Raw genomic sequence first — 24,516 nt, forward strand, 5'->3', positions numbered from 1 at the left:
GGGTCCCCGATGGGTGTTGGAGTCGATGAGTTGTTGGAGCTTGCGTTCCTTAGCACTTGAGAGAAAGAGAAAAAGTTTCTTGTTGAGGAGGCGAAGAATAAAATGAAACTGGGGGCACGCGCAGCTTTGAAAAAGGGTGCGGCGGTGCTGCTGGAGGGAGAGGTCGAGTGTGTTCATATGGCGGCGCATGGCACTGAGTGTGGATCTCAGAATGCGACGGGAACAGCAGTCCGAGAAACGTTTTATGTCCCGGAGATACCTGTAATCCTGGGTGGGTTCGAAACAAGAGGGATGGAATTTCAGTTGAAATCCACGTGGGGTGAGTCGGAGACGGAGACAGTCACTGAGAAAGGAGATATGGCTGTGAAAGCGGGTTTTAGTAAACACCTTGTCAAACACCAGGAGAGAAATGGAAAGCAATGAAGGTGAGCAGGGCAGAAGAGACAGTCGGAAATCCTGTCGGAGGACAGAACCATACTTCTTCCAAGAGGGCATTTTTTTGAAGAGAGGTGGCAGTCAATCAAACACAAAGATAAAAACAAAAAGCTAAAAGCTACTGCGGATGCTGGAAATCCAAAACAAAATAAAAACAGAATTACCTTTTTCTCTTTCTCTCAAGTGCTAAGGAACGCAAGCTCCAACAACTCATCGACTCCAACACCCATCGGGGACCCTCCACCCCTGCTTGTCCCTCCGTCCTCACCCCATCTTCCAATCCCAGCCCCAGCCGCGTATTCACTATACCCCCTGACCTTCCCCTCTCCGATGCTGAACGTTCAGTGCTCAGCAAAGGACTTAGTTTCATACCCTTACGCCCTCATCTCAATGAATTTCGGGCTCGGCATGATGCTGAACTCTTCTTCCGCCGTCTTCGTCTCCGTGCTCACTTCTTTGGGCAGGAGTCCTCTCCCCGTTCAACGGATCCTTTTACCCACCTCCAATATTCTCCCTCCACTTGGACCCCTCCCTCTGGATTCTTACCTTCTCTTGATCTTTTCATTGAGAACTGTTGGCGTGACATTAGCCGTCTCAATTTCTCTGCTCCTCTCACCCATTCTAATCTGTCTCTCTCTGAACTCACTGCACTCCGTTCTCTCAGGTCCAACCCCAACATTGTCATCAAACCCGCTGACAAGGGTGGTACTGTTGTTGTCTGGCGCATTGACCTCTACCTTGCGGAGGCTGAGCGTCAACTCGCAGACGTTTCCTCCTACCTCTCCCTGGACCATGACCCCACCACAGAACATCAAGCCATTGTTTCCAGGACTGTCACTGACCTCATCTCCTCTGGAGATCTTCCTCCCACAGCTTCCAACTTGATAGTCGCCCAACCTCGGACGGCCCGCTTCTACCTCCTACCCAAAATCCACAAACAGAACTGTCCTGGCAGACCGATCGTGTCAGCCTGTTCCTGCCCCACGGAACTCATTTCTCGTTATCTTGACTCCCTTCTCTCTCCCCTTGTCCAGTCCCTTCCCACCTACATCCGTGATTCCTCTGACACCTTACGTCACATCAACAATTTCCAGTTCCCTGGCCCCAACCGCTTCCTCTTCACCATGGATGTCCAATCCCTCTACACCTCCATCCCCCACCAGGATGGTCTGAGGGCCCTTAGCTTCTTCCTTGAACAGAGGCCCCAACAATCCCCATCCACCACTACTCTCCTCCGTCTGGCTGAACTTGTTCTCACACTGAACAATTTCTCCTTTAACTCCTCTCACTTCCTCCAAATAAAAGGTGTGGCTATGGGTACCCGCATGGGCCCCAGCTATGCCTGTCTCTTTATGGGGTATGTGGAACATTCCTTGTTCCAGTCCTACTCCGGCCCCCTCCCACAACTCTTTCTCCGGTACATCGATGATTACTTCGGTGCTGCTTCATGCTCTCGTCGGGACCTGGAAAAATTTATTAATTTTGCTTCCAATCTCCACCCCTCCATCATCTTCACATGGTCCATCTCTGACACTTCTCTTCCCTTCCTTGACCTCTCTGTCTCAATTTCTGATGATAGACTGTCCACCAATATCCATTACAAGCCTACCGACTCCCACAGCTACCTCGACTACAGCTCCTCACACCCCGCTTCCTGTAAAGACTCCATCCCATTCTCTCAGTTCCTTCGCCTCCGTCGCATCTGTTCTGATGACGCTACCTTCAAAAACAGCTCCTCTGACATGTCCTCCTTCTTCCTTAACCGAGGTTTTCCATCCACGGTCGTTGACAGGGCCCTCAACCGTGTCCGGCCCATATCCCGCGCATCCTCCCTCACGCCTTCTCCTCCTTCCCAGAAACATGATAGGGTCCCCCTTGTCCTCACTTATCACCCCACCAGCCTCCGCATTCAAAGGATCATCCTCCGCCATTTCCGCCAACTCCAGCATGATGCCACCACCAAACACATCTTCCCTTCACCCCCCTTGACGGCATTCCGTAGGGATCGTTCCCTCCGGGACACCCTGGTCCACTCCTCCATCACCCCCTACTCCTCAACCCCCACTTATGGCACCTCCCCATGCCCACGCAGAAGATGCAACACCTGCCCCTTCACTTCCTCTCTCCTCACCGTCCAAGGGCCCAAACACTCCTTTCAAGTGAAGCAGCATTTCACTTGCATTTCCCCTAACTTAGTCTACTGCATTCGTTGCTCCCAATGCGGTCTCCTCTACATTGGAGAGACCAAACGCAAACTGGGCGACCGTTTTGCGGAACACCTGCGGTCTGTCCGCAAGAAAGACCCAAACCTCCCTGTTGCTTGCCATTTTAACACTCCACCCTGTTCTCTTGCCCACATGTCTGTCCTTGGCTTGCTGCATTGTTCCAGTGAAGCCCAACGCAAACTGGAGGAACAGCACCTCATCTTCCGACTAGGCACTTTACAGCCTTCTGGGCTGAATATTGAATTCAACAACTTTAGATCTTAAACTCCCCCTCCCCCCATCCCCACCTCGTTTCTTTCCCCCCCCCACCCGCCTTTTCTTTTTTTTTTAATAATTTATATAGATTCTTCTTTCCCTACCTATTTCCATTATTTTTAAATCTAAAACTAAAACCTTTAGTCTTTCCACCCCACCCCCACTAGAGCTGTACTTTGAATATCCTGTTTTCCATTCTTAATTAGCACTTTTCTCAGACAAAGACCACCACCTTCAACACCTCTTTGACCCTTTTGTCTCTGACATCTTTTGATTATCTGCTCACACCACACCCTCAATGTGTCTCTTCCCCCCCACCCACCTTAAACCAATTTATATTTCTCCCTTGTTGAAACTATGCTTCAGTTCTGCCGAAGAGCCATGAGGGCTCGAAACGTTGACTGATTTCTTCTCCGCCGATGCTGCCAGACTTGCTGAGTTTTTCCAGGTAATTCTGTTTTTATTTTGTTTTGGATTTCCAGCATCGGCAGTAGCTTTTAGCTTTTTGTTTTTATAAACACTGGTATGCTTTGTCTGCATGCAGATTTAGGCTCCTATTGCAGTAGCTTTTTGCAGCATCTTTGGTAGCAGTCCCCTGTTTGCTTAAGCTTACATCCTGTGCTATGAGATATGAACAATAGGCTTTTAGTGCTGTAAAGGAAATTTACCGTCTCCAATTGATTTTACTCAGTCGGCAATTCCTGTCCATTTCCCCTCTGCAACCACCCTCTCTACTCCCACCCCCACTCACCACCACCACCGTACCCAGAGCTGATGATTCATGGGTATCTATTATTATACAAGGAACCTCCTGCAAGCCATTTTTTCTGTTAGTTCAAGTCATTGCTGGTTTGCTGCCCAGTGAACAACTGCTTCTGGGGGGATGTAATTAAAGAGATTCCTGTAGACTTAGGCTGTCTGGAGAGTTAAACTGAATCAATGACAGGAACCATGCGTGAAGTCAGACCCACTCTTCTCAAGTACACAAGGTATGGAACAGCGTATGACACTTTAAGTGTGCTATTTTGGAAACATATTTTCTCCAGCAATCTGCAGAACATTATTTTAAAAATGTCATGGAGAAGGAAATTGTGAGGCTGCTATGTGTGGGTTATGAGCATATTGTAAATACTGCTAGATATTGCAGAAGATGTCGTAAATAAACTGCACTTCTAAAGATTCTCTGTTGAATGGATTTAAACGAGCGGTACTTTCCTGTAAAACAGTTGTTTTTTTTTTCATTAGCGAAGGGACAAGGAGGGTAAAATTCAATTTCAGTAGGGACATAGGATGGGCAGAAGTGATTTAGTTGCCCACTTTCTGCCCTGCACCATGTTCCTTGCTGTTGACCTTAATGCACAGGAAATTAATGCCAGTTTTTCTCCTCCAAGGTTGACCTCGCCCCAGGATATGCTTGTGTAAACAGCACTTTGTTATGGTATGCCATGCACATCATGACATTGTGAAGAAACATGTAATGTATGCTGTGACAGTAAAAATGGCTGTCACTGTTTAATACCAAAACAGGTAGAGGCAAACACTCAGCAGGTCAGGCAGTGTTTGTAGGAGAGAAAAGAGAATGTAGCATCCCGGGTGTGGGCCCATCCTCAAAACCTTCATCCTGACTTATATGTAACCACTTGCCTTGTAGAATACTGTAGATCCTTTCTGCGTGAGTTGCTTTTGCAGCCACACAAAAGGGATGTGAGCGACCCATTCCAAAGCGAATGTTTTAAAAATATCCTGATTAACCCATTGACTGCTGGAAAAATCCAGTATGCCTGTACTGGCTGTTCAGTTCAGTGTTACACTGAACGTATTAGTAAGGTTGTATTGTGGTCAGGTATAGCTTGAATCTTTTAAAATATATTGACTATTAAAGCTACCAACTTTAAATATTTTAAAATACATATTTTCACCTAATTTTCTCTCTCATTCTTTTTCCTATTTCTTTTTATCTATTCTTTCTAATAATTCCCTTTAATCCTGTCTAATATAATCCAAATTATCTATTTCTGTGAAAGTGTTGATGTTGGAAAGTCTTTAAGTTCCAGTCTCTAAAACTTGCAGTCTCTGTATCGGTTGTGTGTGTCTCTCTTGGGAAAAAAAAAACAAGATATTAAATAGAATATAGTCCAAGATTGTGCTGTTGCACATCTATTGTAAGATGTTATTCTTATATTTAACTCTTTTAATGTTTCCAAAAAGCTTTAAATCTGGAATTAATTCCATTATTTCGAATTTCAGATTTATCTGAGTTAAAAACGGATGGGGTGACTTTTCAGTTGGCAGGTGGCTTTTTTTTTACAGGCAGCAGAGTGCTTGGTGAGAGCGTGCAGACATAATCCAACCCCCATTTTGTAGTCATGCATTCTGTCCTTGTTTGGTAATGTTTCTTTTTCTGTGTCTTGTCAGCACCTTAATAAATGTAAGCATGCGGATAAGCATGCTGTGCCTTCAGTTCTGCAATGTACCCTGGAATCTAGCCCAGGCTAATGGGCTAAATGTCCTTTAGTTGCAGGCTGCAAACGTTCTTCGAGGTAGAAGATTGGTTAGTTCCTAGTGGGCATGAGCCAACAGAATAAACCCATTCTAATTGGCAATGCCATTCAGAAACTACAGAGATGGCTGATGGGACAAATGGAAATGGTACAACAGGGGAATTTCCTTTGAGGCTGGGTAAAATGGAATACAGTCCTTGTGACTATTTAACGACTACCCCAACTCACTTTTCTGCTGTTATACTTTTAATGGGCATGTGGGCATACCTAAAGTTGACTGGTTCCATGTACATAACTCAACTCATTCAGCTAACTCATTAAGTTAGCTTGAAACTCACTAATCACTTCCTTATTGCCAATGCCTTATGACTCATCTCTTACTGAGTATGCTTAATAATTGTAGTATTCTCCACCTCCTTGTTTTTAAGATCTAGCAGAGTGCTTTCTTGTGTCGTCTACAGCTTTTTGTTTGTTTTGTGAGTTCACATTTTTTCCCTTGGAGAATAGTGCGGAGTACTGGAAGAGTTTTCAGGTTGATTAACAAACCTGATAGGCTGTGTCGTGAACGCTCCTTCCTATCGATGAAGTCCTACAGTGGGACTTGAACCTAGAACCTTCTGGCTCAGAGACAGGAGTGCTACCAACATTTTGACTCACTGGCCTTTATTTGTCAGCGGCTGATTTTTTTCTTGTGTTTTAAATAACACAAGCCACCATTCAATCCTCAAGAACTATTTTAAATCGCAATGAAAATATCAGTCAGCATCTTGCATATGATTTAATTTCCTTCTGGGTACCGTAAATTTGATCCTGCAGCAACTATCCGACTTAAATTCATTAACATTTGCTGATATCAAGTTAAATGGTGCTCTTCCATTTTTTAGTTCTCAAAATGGAGCTTTTAGCTTTGTTCAAAATTAATGACTACTCACAGTCCTTAAGAGCCTTTCTGTGCCTTTACCTTCCCAATATCTAGATAAATGAGGTGAGATGATCTGGCTTATTGGAATACATCACCGTATTCCTGCTATAAATCAATAGAGACACGTTCATGTAATATTATTAAATGGGTTGTGTGTTACAGTTCACTCGGAATCCAAGTTGCTGTAGAAACATACACTTTTACATGTATGTTGTGGCCCTAGTTTTGGATAGTGATGGCAGAGGCTCCCGGGTGCTTTTCATCACTTGGCTGACAGAATCACAGAATCACACAGTGCAGAAGAGGCCCTTCGGCCCATCGAGTCTGCACCGACATGTGAGAAACACCTGACCTACCTACCTAATCCCATTTACCAGCACTTGGCCCCTAGCCTTGAATGTTATGACGTGCCAAGTGCTCATCCATGAATATCTCCCACTGTTACCCCCGTCTTATGTGCTGGAAGGATTTGCATGTTGATATTCAACCTGTTTGGCCGCTTCATTGGCCATCAAGACTTGAGGTGGGATACAAACCCAGAGCTTCTGGTTCAAAAGTGGGGAAGCTATCCACTGTGCCACAAGACCTCCACTAAATGGGTAAATAAACAGTATTCAATAAATGGAGTATATTTACGATAATTACAAGCACGACTGTTTTCAATATTAAGATAACACAGGGAGTTTTGTCTGTACTATCTCAATGTAAAGTTGATCCTTGAAACACAGCCGCTCCCTTCTTGATTAGCAAAATGCTACAAAGGAGCCACTATTTAGCTCAGTGTCTGCCAGATTTAGGCTGACTGCTGACTGCAACTAAGGCATATATCACTTAAAACCCTTTGAAGATATACTGAAACATGTAGACAACTGTACATCTCATAACTAGATTAGATTAACATCCATTTGCAGGTTGTCAACATAAATACAAATGCCCCTTATGGTAAAGTTCAAAAACACCTTTCAGCCAGCTTGTCTGTACTTGTTGAGCTAGACTAAATTGAATGGGATGACTTCTATATACAAGGGTGTAAAGTAGTGCTTCTCAGAAATAATGCACTTGATGCATCCCATTCTGCAATCTGTATTCTGTCTGCTTGAAAATTTCACTGAATTGTTACAGGCCCATCATTTCTGCACCAGCTCTCTGAATGAGCAACTCACCTCGGTCCATTCTCCTGCCTTCGCCCTGTAACCCTGCGCACTTTTCAAATAACAGCCTAATTCCCTTTTGAATATTTCAACTGTACCTGCCTCCATCATACTCTCAGCACATTCCATGCCCTAATCACTCATATTACTTTAAATCTGTGCCCTCTCAATCTCGATGCTTTCATGAGTGGGAACAGTTTCTCCCTTTCTGCTCTGTCCAGACCCCTCATGATTTTGAATACCTCTATCAAATCTCCCCTCAGCTTTGTCTAACAGTCTTAACTTCTCCAATATATCATCATAAATTAAGTTCCTCATCTCCAGAACCATTCTCCTGAATCTTTTCTGCACTCTCCCCAATGCTTTCACATCCTTCCTAAAGTGCAGTACCCAGAACTGGACGCAATACTCCAGCTGAGGTTGAACTAGTGACTTATACAAATTCAAGGTAGCCTCCTTGCTCTTGTACTCTATGCCCCTATTAATAAAACCCAGGACACTGCGTGCTTTATTAACCGCTCTCTCAATCTGTCCTGCCACCTTCAATGGCTTACACCCACGTCCCTCTGCTCCTGCACCCCCTTTAGAGTTGTACCCCCTATTTTTATACTGTCTCTCCAATTTCTTTCTACCAGAATGAATCATTTCACATTTCTCTGCATTGAACTTCATCTGCCAGCTGTATGCCCGTTCCACCAACTTGTCTATGTCTTTTTAAAGTTCTACACTGTCCTCTTCACAGTTCACAATGCTCCCAAGTTTTGTATCATCCGCAAACTTCGAAATTGTGCTGTGTATACCAAGGTCTAGGTCATTAATATGTATCGGGAAAAGCAAGGGTCCCAACACTCACCCCTGGGGAACTCCACTACAAATCTTCCTCCAGCCCAAAAAAACATCCATTAACCACTACTCTGTTTCCTGTCACTCTGTAAATCTGTATCCATGTTGCTGCTGTCCGTTTTATTCCATGAGCTATAGTTTTACCCACATGTCTGTGGCAAGGAATTGTATCTAACGACTTTTGGAAGTCCATGTATATCACATCACCCTTATCAACCCTCTTTGTTACCTCTTCAAAAAACTCCAGCGAGTTAGTTAAACATTATTTTCCCTTAAGAAATTCATGCTGGCTTTCCTTAATTGACTCGTATTTGTCCATGTGACTATTAACTTTGTCCTGAATTATTGTTTCTAGAAGTTTCTCCACCACTGAACTCAAACTGATTGGCCTGTAGTTGCTGGGCTTACCATTACGCCCTTTTTGAACAACGGTATAATGTTTGCAATTCTCCAGTCCTCTGACACCACCCTGAGTCTAAGGAAGACTGAAAAATTATGGCCAGTGCCTCCGCAATTTCCACACTCACTTCTTGCAGTGTCCTTGGGTGTTTCTCATCTGGTCTAGGTGCCTTACCAAATTTAAGTACAGATAACCTATACAGTGCCCCCTCCTGTACAGTGCCTCCTTTTCAATTTTAGACCCCTCTAGTGTCTGAATTACCTTCTCTTTTACCATGGCCTGGGTAGCATCACCTTCCTTGGTAAAGACATTTAATACCTCAGCTATGCCTTCTGTCTCCATGTGTAAATTCCCTTTTTGGTCCCTCATCTTCCCTACTCCCCCTTTTACCAATCTTCTACTGTTTATGTATCTATAGAAGACTTAGGGGTTCCCTTATATGTTAGCTGCCTGTCTCTTTTCATACTCCCTCTTTGCTTCCCTTATTTGCTTCTTCACTTCCCCTCTGAACCTTCTATGTTCAGCCTGGTTCTCAATTGTAGTTTCTACTTGATACCTGGCATAAGCATTCTTTTTCTTCTTTACCATAATTCCTATCTCCTTTGTCATCCAGGGAGTGCTGGATTTGTTTTCCCTACCTTTCCCTTTCGAGGGAATACACATTGAATGTGCCCGAATTAGCTCTTCTTTGAAGGTAGCCCATTGATCAGCTGCTGTTTTTCCTGCCGACCTTTGATTCCAATTTATTCAGCCCAGATCTGTTCTTATCCCATTGAAGTTGGCTTTCTTCCAGTTAATTTTTCTTTGGACTGTTTTTTGTCCTTTTTCATAGTCAGCCTAAACCTTATGATATACTGATCACTGTCCCCTAAATGTTCCCCTATTGATACTTGATCTACTTGGGCCACCTCATTTCCAATAACCAGGTCTAGTAGTGCCTCCTTCCTCATTGGACTGGAAACATACTGCTGAAGAAAATTCTCCTGAACATACTCTGGGGACTCTTGACCCTCTCTGCCCTTTATACTAATACTATCCCAGTCTATATTTGATTAATTAAAGTCCCCCATTATAAATACTCTATAATTTTTGCACCTTTATGTAATTTCCTTGCAGATTTGTACCTCTACATCCTTCCCTCTAGTTGGTGGGCTACACTGAGCAATGTAATTGCACCTTTTTTGGCTCCTTAGCTCTAGCCAAATTGATTCTGTCCTTGACCCCTCGGGGTCATTCTCTTTCTCCAACACTGCAGTGTTCTCCTTAATCAATACCACCACCATTCGCTCCTCTTCTTCCTTCCCTATCTTTCCTGAACACCTTGTATGCGAGGATATTTAACACCCAGTCCTGCCTTTTGAGCTAAGTCTCTGTTAAAGCCACTGCATCATATTTCCACATGGCAATCTGTGTCTGTGCCTCACCAATCTTATTTAACACACCCTATGCATTCACACACACGCCCAATAACCCTGATTTAGACTCTATTACTTTCTCTTTTATTCTCACCTCACCTATTAACTTACTATTCCCTACTGTAGTGCCATCTACCTTTCCCAATATTCTGTGTATCTTGGTATTTCTCTGTTATTGGCTTGTAACCTCTGAGCTCTCCAGTTTTGGATTTGAGGGGTAACCCAAAGATGCGCTGGGGAATCCCTCTGGGAAGTCTCCAGGTAAGGGTTTGCATGGCAATTGCCCAGAAGTGCACACTTCCTGCGCTGGGAACCATCCGAAAATGTGGTTTAAATTGCAAATTTCAGATGGTTCCACCGGGATTATACCAATAGTTACTCAGAAAAAGTTAGAAGAATTAAAACCTCTTCCAAGTAACTATTGTAAAGACCCAGACTGAGGCCCCACCACCCCTGAGCTCCGAAACCCCCTAAACCCATTCCCCCCACTCCCGAACTCCAGCATCCTCGGACCTCCGACTCCCACCCACCCCCTCTGGCCCTCAACCCCCCCCCCCCCCCCCCCCCCCCCCCACAGCTGGAACTCACCCCCTCCCCCCTATGACCCCTCTGGACCTTGGAACTCCATGACCTTTGATCCCCCCCATCCCCCAGACCTCTGACTGACCTCTTCCCCCGACCTCGGACCCCACTCCCCCTGACCTTGGGGCCCTTCCCACCCCCTCCCACCCAATTTATCAATTTGACCTAAATGGCTATCCTAGAAACCTGGGATTACCTATTCTCCTCGAAAGTGAAAAGAAATGTAAAACATCTATTTAACTTATAGTAAGCATAGTATATATATCTATTTAACATGTAGATATCTTCATTTGTAATAAAGACTGGCATGTCTAGTCTGGGTCTTGACATAACTAAACAACACCTACGTAGGGCATTCTATTTTCTGCTATCCTTTTACTTTATACTATTTTCAAAATCCTTTTTCAATCTCTTGAGCTGCTATTTATATTTTGCTCTTATTTTCATCACAATCTGATTTTGCTTTTGCTTCATAAAAGAAAGAACTCGCAGTTATATTACAGCTTTTGCAACCAAGGACACCCTAAAGAATTTCACAACCAATTAAAGCACTTTTTAATAGTATATGCTGTTTAAATGTATGCAGCATTCAGTTTGCATGCTAATAGCACTGAGATAATTATTAGACAATCCGTTTGGTGACGTTGGTTGAGTGATGGGACACTAGGAACTCCCGGTTCTTTATAGAATAGTTCCATGGGATCTTTTATATTCGTCTGAGGAGATAGACAGGCCTTGCTTTAACACCTCATCTGAAAAATGGTACCTTTGACAGTGTAGCACTCCATCAGTATTGCACTCAAGTGTCAGTTTAGATTATGCATTCGAAATGGTGGAATGGGGTTTGAACCTATGATCGTCTAAAGACGAGAGCACGATCACTGCAACAAGGCTGACACCTCTGCCTATAAAGCATAGCTGTTTTGTATCCACTTCATTCTTTATGTTCAAGGAATTCCTTCAGTTGTCCACTGTGGCTAGCAGTGCAATGGTTAATGTCTTGATGTTGCTACTGATCTGAAAGGTTATTCAGGGCTAACAAGAAGACAGCTGGTGTGTGGCAGTTGGAGGGAGCAAGTAAATAATCCTTGGCAGTAACCTGGCTCAGGAGTACGGTTGTTATACCACAGAACTAAGGCTAACACTAAAGAACTTGCTTTAGGTTTATTCACTCCAGATTCTTCCTACGCAACACTGGGGACTTCATCTTAGGTTAAACACCTCCTTTTTCCTGTGTAGGTTTAGTACCTCTATCTACAATTGTGTTTTCTTTTCAAATATACCATTAGTCATTTGAATTGAAATGCTGATTCCCCAGCAACAGAGCCCATTTCACCTGAAACAAGAACCCTGCAGGATGTGACCTGCAGTTTTACCTCATAAAGAATCCACTGCACTTTCTTACTGTTGTTTACCAGCCATTTTTAAGCTTGTCTGAGAAAAGCAGGTAAGCACAGTGAATGAAACAAAAAATTAGTAATCTCTCAATTTGGTTCTAGAAACTTCCATTCTAACTGATGAATTTAAACAAGAAATAAAAATAAACATCAGTTTGACAACATTTAACCTTTTTCATCATCTTGTTTGCTATCAGAATAATGGATAAGGACAACATGAAACCACCTGATGAGTTAGTTTGATGCGGTATCTGCTGTTTTGATGAAATGGGAACTTTTTGCTCCATTTCCTGATATTTTGCTGGTAACAGTAACAATAACTTGCTTTCTGGTCAGGCAACGCCTCTTTTTTAAGATTTTTGTCTTTGATTTCAAATCCATCCATGGTCCCGTCCCTCCCCATCTTTGTTACCTTTTCCAGCCTTGTGAGCCTTCAGGATCTCTGCAGCCCCTCTAATTCTGGCCACTCTAGCTGCATTTCCTCCCTAAAAATGCTCCTTAAGCTACTCCTTTCACCCTGCATCATTTTGCTTTCATTCAGCTGTGTCATCTCCCAAATCACTCTGACTTAAAAGGAAAGTGTAAAATTTATGGAGCAGTGTTGTTCATCATGTCTCACAGTAAGAAAAGTGTGGCTTGTATCTCTTAGCGCAACAATGTTTTAAAAATTAAAGTTTGGAGCTTATTCTATTCCTCCACAATTTCAATGCTTGTCAGTTGGGCATGTGCGCTGTACCACAAAGGGAGTGGGGAGAGGAATATTTGTTTTCATATTTTGCATTTCACACTGCTGGCAAGTAACAAACTAAGGTAAAACATTCTGTTTTGCACATTGCCCACAGAAATGTTGATCTTGTCAGTATGTGACCTTTCTCACCTACGCATGTAGCAGACTGTCCACAAGAGCTCAAATGCTGTTACTTATTAAAGAAGCAGCGCCAGTTTAAGGGCTGCATTGTTGATTCAATGCAAAGACTTGTGAAGTGGAGGTGCAGAATTAGCTACAAATGCAGTCAAGTGGGTTCACTCAGAGGTGTGTTATTGCAGTAGTTGAGGTGCTGCGACCCAAAGGCAGACAATAGAAACTTGCCTGTCTGCACTCCAGCCTCCCCCTCCAAGAGGGGAACCTGGACAAGATGCCTGATACGGGATTATCATTGGATTTTTAACTTGTCTTGTCAGGGTTAATCTTGTGGCTTCACTGACTCAGTGATCCGAGTGATTGGACTCAGTGATATGACTTCGTTGCTGTTGAGGAAAGGTGGTAGATTAAGCTCAAAATAAGCATATCAGTTTTAGTGCTAGATTTAAGGTTGGGGGGCAGGCGAAGGGCCCAGGCGGCCTTCGCATTTTTCGTGGAACCTCATCCACGGGCGGGATGAGTTTTCATGAGTGTTTTAAAGCGTTTTAAAAGTTTTTAATAAAATTAATGGACATGTCCCAGCTCATGTGACAGTTTCACATGAGGGGACATGTCCTTAAAAATTTTTGTTTATCTTTAATCATAAGTGAAAGTAATCTCCCTGAGGCAACTCTGTGCCTCAGGGAGATTTCTGCACTCTTTTGCGTGCATGCGCGAAAGCGCACTCCTGACTTGAGGAACCCCCTCTTGTCCGCACAGGGAGCACACAGCGCTTCCGGGTGCGTGTCACGCTGGGCAGGCCTTAACTGGCCCGCCCACATAAAATGGCGGTGCAGACCTGACTGGGGGCACCAATCGGGCCTGCGCTCGCCCCTGCACAAACCCCTCCCCCCCCCCCCCCAACAGGGGGAAAATTCTACACTTGAGGTTGTAGGGAGTGAGGGCTCCCCGACATGGTTGACTCTTATTGCCTTCATGTGGCCTAGTGCACCGCCTCTGTAGTTCTGGGTAATTAATTTTTAAAAATCCTTTCATGGTAGGAGGTGTCGTTGGCGAGGCCCGCATTTGTATTGCCCTTGAGAAGGTGGTGGTGAGCCACCTTCTTGAACTGCTGCAGCCCATGTGGTGTAGGTACACGCACAGTGCTGTTAGGGAGGGAGTGCCAGGATTTTGACCCAGCGACAGTAGAGGAACGGCGATTAGGTTTCCAAGTCAGGATGGTGAGTGGCTTGGAGGGGAATTTGCAGGTAGTGGTCTTCGCATGCATCTGCTGCCCTTGTTCTTCTCAGTAGTAGAGATCGCGTATTTGGAAGGCTGTCGAAGGAGTTGGTAAGTTAATACTTAGATAATTAATGTAGCCTTGCCTGCTATGCCTGCAACCAGGGAACAAATTAATAGAAATGTTTTGGTGCTTGAGAGATGACCTCTTCAATCTGATCCAGACACATGGGAGCTGATATTTATGAGGAGACTGGGAGGTTGTGAGGGACTGTGATAGGGTAAGGAAAAACCTGGCAAGGTGGAGATGTGCTGACCCTGCCACATTTAACAGTACAACCTAATTTTTTGATCTTTCTTCCATTTCCCACCCCGCTGACAGGCTGGCCAGTTGTCAGCCAGGAGAACCAGTCCCCAGCTATTGGAAAAGGGATACATGGAGAGATTGGGGAATGGAGAGAAATAGCACTGATCACTGGAGGATGAGAGCGTTCAAGGCTTGAGGTTGTGGGGTGGGGGGTCAGTCTGTAATTGCGCTAGTTGGAAGAGAGAGGTCTCAGTCAGCAGAAGAGTGGCCAAAGGTTTCCTGGAGTGTCAGGTGGATTACTTCTGCTCCACTTGGCCCACAAGGAATGCTGTAAAGGGCATCTACATTTTGGAGAAGGCAGCTCTCAACTGCCATTGCTACAGCATTTCTCTAGCCCTGGGAAACCTGGCTGGCAACTGTTAAATTTAAATCAGGTTCCCAAGTGTATTATGGAAGCTTGACCTTTTTTTTAGGGTCAGGACACCTGCACAATTTGAAATCCACTGTGCTAAAAACATTTCTTTAACTTGTTCATGGGACTTGGGTATCACTGATCTGACCAAGACCTGACCTGCTCATGTTGCCACAGTATTTCTATGGCTGGTCCAGCTGAGTTTCTGGTCAATGGTAACTCCAGGATGTTGATGGTGGGGGATTCAATGATAGTAATACTGTTGAATGCTAAGGGGAAGTGCTTAGAGCCTCTCTTGTTGGAGGTGGATATTGCTTGACACTTGCATTCCCAATTATTAGCCCAAGCCTGAATGTTGTCTAGGTCAAGCTGCTTGTGTGCATGCCTTCTTCATTATCTAAGGAGTTATGAATGAAACAAACGCAAGTGACCATCAGCAAGTGTCCCCACTTCTGACTTTATAATGGAAGGAGGGTCATTGATGAAGCAGCTGAAGATGCTTGGGCCTAGGACATTACCCTACAAAGGCCTTCCCCATTTTGAGATGGTTAACCCTGTTCAACTCTTTCCTGTTATTTTGCAGGGGTGGGGTTGGTGAGTCTGGTAAATGTCCAGGCCACAGTGAAAGTACCATGTAAAATCAACTCCCTTTGTCACTAAGAAGAATTGTCTCTGAAAACCTTGGCCAAAACAAATGTAAAATTGGCTGGGTGTCTTGGATTTTTTTTATTCATTCACGGGATGTGGGCTTCACTGGCTGGGTCAGCACTTATTGCCCATCTCTAGTTGCCCCTGAGAAGGTGGTGGTGAGCTGCCTTCTTGAACTGCTGCAGTCCATGTGATGTAGGTACACCCAAGTGCTGTTAGGAAGGGAGTTCCAGGATTTTGACTCAGCGACAGTGAAGGAACAGCGATATATTTCCAAGTCAGGATGGTTATTGGTCGGAGAAGATATTTTATGCATTGCTTCAACTCTAGAGGGATCTAATGTTAGTCCATCTTAAGAAAGTTAATGATCCAAATATTTCTTCTCAAGCTTTATTTTGTTCTCATTCAATTTGATATCCTTTTATTGGCGGTACTTCAATCAGGTTTGCAGGCCTTATTCATCTGTAACATAGATTAAAATATTTAATAGTCGGGCCTGTGGCTGTATCCAGATTTTTGTGTAACCCAGGGAGTCTTCTATGTAATTCCTCAAGAGCAGGAGAGATTCGGAAACGTATGTGGTAACTTCCAAACTTTTCAGAAAAGGTAGTTTTTTATTCAAGCTGAATCGATTTTTTATCTACTATATCATCCAAAAGCTGAATTCATAGTATTATGATCCCGTTAGAGACCATTGACATTTGAAGAGAAATTTGAACACTCATTCATTAACTGAAAGACCAACGCCACAAGATTTCATGTCTTTAACAAAAACAAAATTTTGTTTAATATTTATTAATGTAGTCAGCGCTGCTAGCTTAACTCTAATTTGTAAATACTGATGGTATGAAATTTAGTTCCACTTTTACTTCGGCAGCCCCACCTGCAAGAGTTCCCTTATACTTTGATACCTTGAAGGTTTATTCACTTTTCCATCTGAGACCAAACCAAAGGTATACCACAGGTCTCTCAAATTCACTTTGGCCAGAATTTTACAACCCGCGGGCGGGTGCGTGCCTGATCTGAACGGACATGAAATAGCGCGAGATGATGTCGGGCGAGCATCCCAATGTCACCATGCGCTCGAGTGGCAGCCGCGCAAGCCCACCGACAATTAAGCCCGTTAACGATGCAATTAACAGCAATTTTTCGTGGCCCGTCCACGTTTACAGTTGGTGGACGGGCCATTCTCCCAGATGGCATTCACATTTTGCCCTCCAACCTCGGTCCAGGGCTGGATGAAATCTCTGTGGGGAAGTAAAATAAAAGAGGATATATCTGGGGACTGGTTTTTTTATGAAGTATACTTTCAGGTACTTGATTGAGCTGCATGGACATATCTTGCAGCGTTTTTGTCATTTTGTTTATTCCGTGGAGGTCTGCAGCTCCCTGGGGCAGCTGTCTCTCCCCAAGCGCTCACCCGCACCCTCAGTTAGGTTGGTGCCCGCCCTCTTCCTGCCTCCACCTCAGCAATGCTTAGCATTTCAGTGTGCTTTTCTAGCTGGCTGACCATTAATTGGCCAGCCAGTGTGAAATCGCGATCAGGGACCGATTGCGCACACCCAATGAACAAAAAATTCAGGTCTTTAATTCTCCTCAGTGTTCCAGATATTCCCCGAGGTACAAGATATTATGGGGCAGAATTTTCCGTTTTGACACGCAGGGGGCGGGCCCAGCACATCCGCGTGTAAAATGATGCGCGGTGACTTCGGGCAAGTGTCCCAACGTCACTGCGCGCCATCGCGATATTTCGCTGGGCGGAACGCGATGAAGTCCAACGCGCGCCCACCATTAATTAATCGGGCCACGATCTTCGGGTCAGCGCACAAGCGCAACGGGCAGGCGGGTAGGAGACATTTGTATTAACCTCATCCACGGGCGGGATAAGAGGGCTCAGTGAGGTCATGAATCTGCTCTGTGAAGTATTTATTGTTGAAAGTTTTTTAAACTTGCCTGTGTGATCTGCAGTACTTCAGAACGCATCCCAGCTGCTTTTTCTGGACTCTTAACCTTCAGGTCAGCACTCTGCAGTGAGGGATCTTTTCTGGGCCTGCAGGTTTCAGGAAGCCTTCCCTTAGCCTGAGTATGGGAGCTGAACTGTCCAATGGAGGCAGCTCCTCTGAGGAGGAAGGGAGGGCTAGAATAAGGAGGAGGCCAGGAGTGCACATTCAGCCTCAAGGGGAGCCACCTTTGGGAGGACAAGCGCAGGGCCAAGAGGTAAACCAAGGAAGGGGCTGCAGAAGACGCCACTATCCTGCTGCCAGGGTTTACAGGCGGCGAAGCAGTTACCTCAATATGACTGAGGTGCAGTGCCGAAGGAGGCTCCGTCTCTCAAGGGAGACAGTCAACTATATCTGTCAAATGATTGGGCCTGAGATCTCCCCTAACTGTGTGGGTGAACACCCCATGCCAGTAACTCTGAAGGTCACAGCTGCCCTCAACTTCTATGCCTCTGGCGCCATCCAGGGCTTGGTGGGTGATCTTTGCGGTGTCTCCCAATCAGCTGTCCACACTTGTGTCAAGCAGGTCATAGAAGCTCTGTTCAGATGGGCATTGACCTTCATCCACTTCCATTGGGACCAGGCAAGCCAGACGCAGGGAACCAGAGGCTTCGCGGCCATTGCTGGCTTCCCCCGCGTCCAGGGTGCAATAGACTGCACACATGTGGCCATCAAGGTGCCAGCAGGTGAGCCCGGTGCCTTCATCAACAGGAAGGGCTTCCACTCCATGAACATGCAGATAGTGTGTGATCACAGGACGCTGATTCTACAAGTCTGTGCCAGGCACCCAGGCAGCTCCCACGATGCCTACATCCTCAGACACTCCCAGGTGCCGAGGCTCTTCAGTGCTCCAGCCTGGCTGGATGGATGGCTGCTGGGTGACAAGGGCTATCCCCTCAGAAGGTGGCTCATGATGTCTCCGCCATCCAATATCAGAAGCTGAGCAGCGGTACAATAGGAGCCATGCCTCCACAAGGGCTGTAGTGGAGAGAGCCATCGTCTTCTCAAGATGTGCTTCCGATGTCTGGACTGCTCGGGGCGCACTCCAGTAACCCCCAGATCATGTGTCACTGATAGTGGTTGGATGCTGCGCTCTCCGCAATCTTGCGCTGGAAAGGGGGGACGCAGTGGACGATGAAGGCGTCGACGCAGTGGCTGCGGCTGCACACGATGAGTCCAGCAGTGAGTCCAAGGATGAACATCCACAGGGGAATGCTGAGGGGGTAGGCGCTGACCCGGGCATACTGTAGGGAGGCAGGGACACCTGGGAGGGTTTAATCCAACGAATCTTCAGCTAGCACACTACAGATGGATCACCAGGACAGGCCTGGGCTGCCGCCTCTGTACTTGACACCCAAGTGCAAAACCTGCCAGGTCAACAGCACTAACTAAGGGCCTTGTATATAAAGCTCAATGTCCAACAAATCACTTATTACACTTTTGTCAACCACACACATGCAGAAGAAACAAGGCACCCTCAGCTGTGGTCACGCATCTGCATTTAATGTGTGAAGCCAAAGAACTTATCACAAAGAGAAAACAATAGTGTTAACAATCAAAAAGAAATAATAAGGACCTCATCTCAGGCCAACACAAAAGTACCAGTGAAAAACCCATGGTGTGCCTAAGGTGCCTTCTGCTTTTGTTTCCGGGTGATACGTCTTGGTGCTGCCCCATCGCTCGGAGTGCTATCTGAGACAGCCTGCTGACTCTGCTGTCCTGTTGGCCTCGATGACCTTGGCGGTCGTCCTCTGGCCCGTGGAGCCTGTGCTGTCCCCGCCTGGGAGGGAGCTGCCAGTTCCACAGCTGGCATCTCCCCAGTCGTCGCAGCCTCACTGGATGATACGGTCACTGGGAGAGGGGCGGAGGAGCTGGTGTCCTCATCCGAAGCACCCTGAGAGGAGCCCGCAGAGACGACAGGCAGCTGCTGCTCCAACGTGAGGTCGCTTCGGACCTCCCTGCTCATCATGGATGGATGGGCAATGAGCTGGGAAGCTTGATGCCCAGACCATCTCCCACACTGGCACTGACCAGTTGAGGTCAATGCCAATGTGAGGGCTTGCTGGTCAGAGCACATTCCCAGGAAGCCCTGACGGGCCTCCTGGAGGAGCCTCTCCACAAGAGTAGCTACTCTCTCCATGGAGTAAGCATGGCACTCGGACATGTGGCTCATTGCTTAGGCGATCGTCCGCATAGACTCCTCCACCATGGAGACGAAGTGAAGCATAGTCTCATGCATCTCCCCCAGATGCTCCCGCACACCCGGCCGCGTTTCCTGCCCCTGCTGCATCGCGGACGACTCCAGAAGCACATCATCAGGCACCGACTGAGCATGTGCCTGGTCTCCTGCAGTCCCCTGACTGCTGGCGCCATGGGCACGCTCTCTGCCAGCTCCTCCAGCAAGTGTGAAGTGCCCTCACCGCTGTGCCCCGGGACACTAGCTGTTGTTCTATTTCCCACCAAGTTGCTAGTATCTGCGCTGGTGCCTGCCTGTCAGAGATGGTGTGACACTGGTGAGATTTCAGGCCCCTCAGGTGTGAGAGGGGGCCTCTGCTGCTCCTCCTCCCAGCCCTGCTCCTCTGACGCTGAAAGGAAGAACAAGGACAGTGGATCAGTTAGCGTCCACACACTGACACACTTCATCCCTGTGCCCCCGGTTCATTATGCGCTCAACCTTCCATAACCAATGGTCCAGCAATGTTGCAACAATAACTAATTTAATAATCATCAGTGCTATGGCTGTTGGGAGGACAATGCTGACATCACTGTTGGCCTTAAATACCTGGCCGTGGCACCCCAGCTTCACCGACACCAGTAGACCTGGGTGCATGGCACCTCTCCAGTTCAAGGGCCTCCTGCTCAAAGCGGTTTAGCTTTGCCTGGCTGCCTCCAGTCCTCACATGTTCGGCCGTGTTCTGCGCATTCTTCTCCTGAAAAAGAGAAGAGCACTGATTAGGGCACATGGACTCTCCTCACGCACGGCTCACCCCGACCAGAGTGGGACATATCAGGGCTCCAGTGCCTTCTCACCCCGCTGCTGCCCAACACTCACACAAAGATGCTAGGCCTGCTCCCCACAGCCCCCTTGGACACATGCTGCCTACATCACATTGGGAACCACATGGTATTTCCTCCCATGGCAAGGAGGCACAAGCACGTGGGGTGCAGAGTGCAGCAGATAGTTTGTTGCCGCGCCACCTTGAGGCTCCCCTCCCACCATCTCATCACCCAGACTAAGACATGTTCTGGAGTTCGGAGTCTGCGCCTAGGTGCAGCTCCTCCAGGTTGCCCCCAAACCAGTCATGTGGGACTCAGATCAACACATGCTGCTGGAGAAAACTCATCTCCATATGACCCACTCAGGCTGACCTCAGCATGGGCACTATCTGCTTTCCCACCCAACAAAGGAAAAATGCCGTCAATGATTCAATGCAGTCACGACACTGAGACTTGTTGTGGGGGGGGGGCAGAGGGTAATGTTACCTGCTGGGTTAAATGCTCAATGCCAACATGGTACTTACCCTGCTAGAGTGCAACAAATCGTTGAAGGGCTTGCGGCACTGGAAACCATGTCGTGGGAGCTCACCACCTCCGCCACCTTCTCCCAGGCACGTTTCATGATCTGGGGCGGCCTCCTCCTCCCATCCTGGGGGACCAACACCTTCTGCCATCCTGCCACCTCCTCGAGGAGGGTAGCAAAGCAATCATCAGAAAAACAAGGGGCGCACTGGCTTCCCTGCTGGCCTACCCTCCAGCCTGGCCTGCTCACCCAAACCCCTCTGCTGTGGCCTAGCACTGGCCATTGTGAGCAGCCTACAGGAGGCTGCCAGGCCTTCTTTTAAACAGGCTGCCGGGTCGCCATTGGACCTGGTGGCCTGTGCATGCCCGCCGCCGCCCACACGCTCCTGCTATCCTCGGGAGTCGGGAAATACGCTGGGCAGGCCTTAATTGGCTCACCCTCGTAAAATGGCGGCTCGGACCTGATCGGGGGCGGCGATCGGGTCCGTGATCTGCCCCCTCCCGCCCCCGCCAGATGGAAAATTCTGCCCATGGGGGTCTTTCCATTAGCTTTTGGCTAAGTGACCCTCCAGCTTTCCTTTGAGACTTCAAAACCGTGGACTTCGTTCAAGCTTGGGCTTTACTCGCATTCTTGCTTAGTGATTTTAAAATTAGGAACGCTCCTGGTTCCTAATGCCCTCTATGCTCCTAGTCCAACAGCTGGTTCCTAACAGACGCTTTCTCTCTGCCTGTTCTAAGCTGACAACAGATTGGCTTCTGCGAGCAGATAAATTAATCTAAGGAACCACCCTAACCTCCATGACAACTTGGCATGTTTTAGGATGCTTCCACAGAAATGTAAACTAATTATTTTTTATCTTCACACAACTCTTTGGTTCCGGGACCCACACGAATAATTTTTCTCTCTAATGGGCACAATTGCCATCAAGAGACCCCCATGTTTACAAAATGCTCCTGCTTCTTCTGATCATGAATAATTTGAATCTCTGACTGGAATACCTCTTGACTCTATCCAAAGCTCAAAAATGAGTCATCCATTATCTAAGGTCCTCCCATTATCAACTCTAATCTTATTGAATAAACACAGGCGTTGCATCTGAAATATAATTTACCTAGGCTTACTTGATTTATGTTTATATCAGAGTTACCTTTCACAGTTTTCAATCAGGTATTTCCATTTATCTACATGAAAAAGTTCAATTCCCAAACCAAAAGTTATTTTCTAAAACACATGAATTATGAAATTAGATATTTGCGACAATGGTGATGAATATTTTTGCTTTCCCAAGTTCTGGCAGAACAGTACCTCTGGTTTGAAGTGGGCATTGGTTACATTTGAGAACTTTGACTTTACATTGGTGTAAAGCTGCGCCTTCTCATTTCCATGTGTCATCGTTAGCATTGCAAAGATCCAGTGCACTGACCTGTGCAAGAACTTTCCAATCCACAAGCTCATTAGTGTCCTTTCTGACAAGTTTTTCTTACATCCATAGTTTCCCAGTTGTCAACTGTGTAGATGAATCCTTGAGATCAATTTACATAGAACCATATGAATTAGGAGCAGGAGTAGGCCATTCGGCCCCTCAAGCCTATTCCGCCATTCAATAAGATCATTGCTGATCCGATTGAGGCCTCAATTCCACATTGTGCCTACCCCCTTTAAACATACCTAGTGTCTTCCAACTTCCCTGTTCCTTTGAACACTTGCCATGACATCATCTTTTATGAGTTTAATGAACCAACTGTCGTCATGATGTTTTCATGATTCACTGTCACAAGCAGCATGCCTGGAATAGTTTAACATTCACTTGAAAATTCAGTGTATATCTGGTTGTTTATGGAATTTCTAACACTGAATTTTCTTTTCACCAGGCAAGGGGATCACATTCGCTTTTGCTGGTTGTATTAAATGAGTGATATCGGATTGGTGACCAATTGTCCTTCCCCAATGACCTTGAAATAAAGGAAAATTATGGGCAGCCAATCTGATATCACGCATCTTGCACCACCCGGGAAAGTTAAAATGATCCCGAGCTGCTTTGTTGGACATAACAGTTAGAATTCTGAAACTTCCCCCTGCTTGGTTTGTCGAACAGTGTCATCTTGTGGGATTTCTGAGGTGCTGCTGGGCATCCTTGCTTTAATATATGTTACGAATGTTACAATTGAACAAAGCTTAGCTCTCAAGGTTACATTTATGGGGCATCTAAATCGGCATATTGGGCAGAATGAAAAATATCTTAACGTTCTCATCATTATTCACATGCATTGTTGCAGCAGAACTCTTGTTTATTTGAACTCAGCAGAGGCCATTGCTAAGTTTGCCTGGTGGATTTTATTCTTGGATGGGGAAAGAGGGTAGGCTGTTTTGCTGAAAGGTGGCAGTGGAGTCAGGCTGAGAGTGAGGGAGCTAAAAAAAAATGAAAGTGTGCAAGGAGAAGAGTGTTTGCCCTACATTGAATTTCAGAATGCAGATGAACAAAATAGTTTAAGTCAGGTAAACCAGCCACTGATATGGGAAAGCATAGTGTGTTTATTGTTTTGTATTATAATGCAAAGATAAACCCTATTGGATTAATCTAATCATTACAAGTGCTCTGCATTATTTATCTAACCATGAACTGAAACAGCGTAATGATTTGGATTCAGCCTCATTTCATCAAGTGTTAATTGGTTTGATTCAAATTAGATTGTAGAAGATAAAAGCAAAATACTGCGGATGCTGGAAATCTGAAACAAAAACAAAAATAAATTGTCATAGATTGAAGAAGAACCTGTGAGAAAGACACATATTTGGCAGAAGCACTAGGGCCTGTGGTTAATGGCTGGTGTGAGTAAGGGTGGTCTGCTCCTGGCACTATTTGATCTCTCAGCATTCATTTTTTGCCACTTCAGTAGAATCCAGCTAGAAGGCAGCACAGAAACCATCCCCACAACATTCAACAGAATGGCAGTAAAAGAAAATGAGCAGTACATTTGGAGCAGATGCTTTACTGACAAGTAAGAATATAACTGACCTTTAATGCCTATTTTAAGTGGTGTAGGTTAGTGTTGAAAGACACAGGTAACTTTGATAGACAGCCTCATTATGTTCTCATGTGATACCCATATGGACCTATAATTCTGTGTAAGTGAAGATTGCCAGCAGACAGGATAGACATTTTGTGTGTTGTAGTAAATAAGCAGGAAGCCAACAGATTTGTAAATGTAATGTTTCTAAACCACATTTCCCCAATTTATGCCAGTGAAAATGCTTTCAGTTACTGATGTCTTTTACTGCAATAACATTTAATTTACCGTATTTAGCAACACACAAAGACAATGAAGGGATAAATTTTCAAACTGCTCCCTCAGGCAGGAAACCGGAGCTGTGGATTGTCTCCTCATTGAACAAATGACCTGATTTTCATGCCCATTCCTGTCT

General features: G+C 45.8%; 1 protein-coding gene across 10 annotated transcripts in view; it reads left to right on the forward strand.

Annotated features, from left to right (window-relative positions):
- The window catches only part of LOC144693707 (beta-galactoside alpha-2,6-sialyltransferase 1-like), a 142,921-nt gene that overhangs the window by 23,919 nt on the left and 94,486 nt on the right, over positions 1 to 24,516 (forward strand). For 3 of the 10 annotated variants that reach the window (XM_078563632.1, XM_078563622.1, XM_078563623.1), the window contains exons 1-2: positions 14,071 to 14,208; positions 23,991 to 24,092. The exons of 3 other annotated variants lie outside the window; for them this stretch is intronic. The gene's annotated coding sequence lies outside the window, so the exon portion shown is untranslated. Of the gene's footprint in view, positions 1 to 14,070; positions 14,209 to 23,987; positions 24,093 to 24,516 lie in introns of those variants that run through there. 4 more of the 10 variants (XM_078563625.1, XM_078563627.1, XM_078563626.1 and 1 more) reach the window with 3 other exon arrangements.

The sequence above is a fragment of the Cetorhinus maximus genome, chromosome 19 (genome assembly GCF_964194155.1).
Source record: "Cetorhinus maximus chromosome 19, sCetMax3.hap1.1, whole genome shotgun sequence".
NCBI classification, from domain to species: Eukaryota; Metazoa; Chordata; class Chondrichthyes; order Lamniformes; family Cetorhinidae; genus Cetorhinus; species Cetorhinus maximus.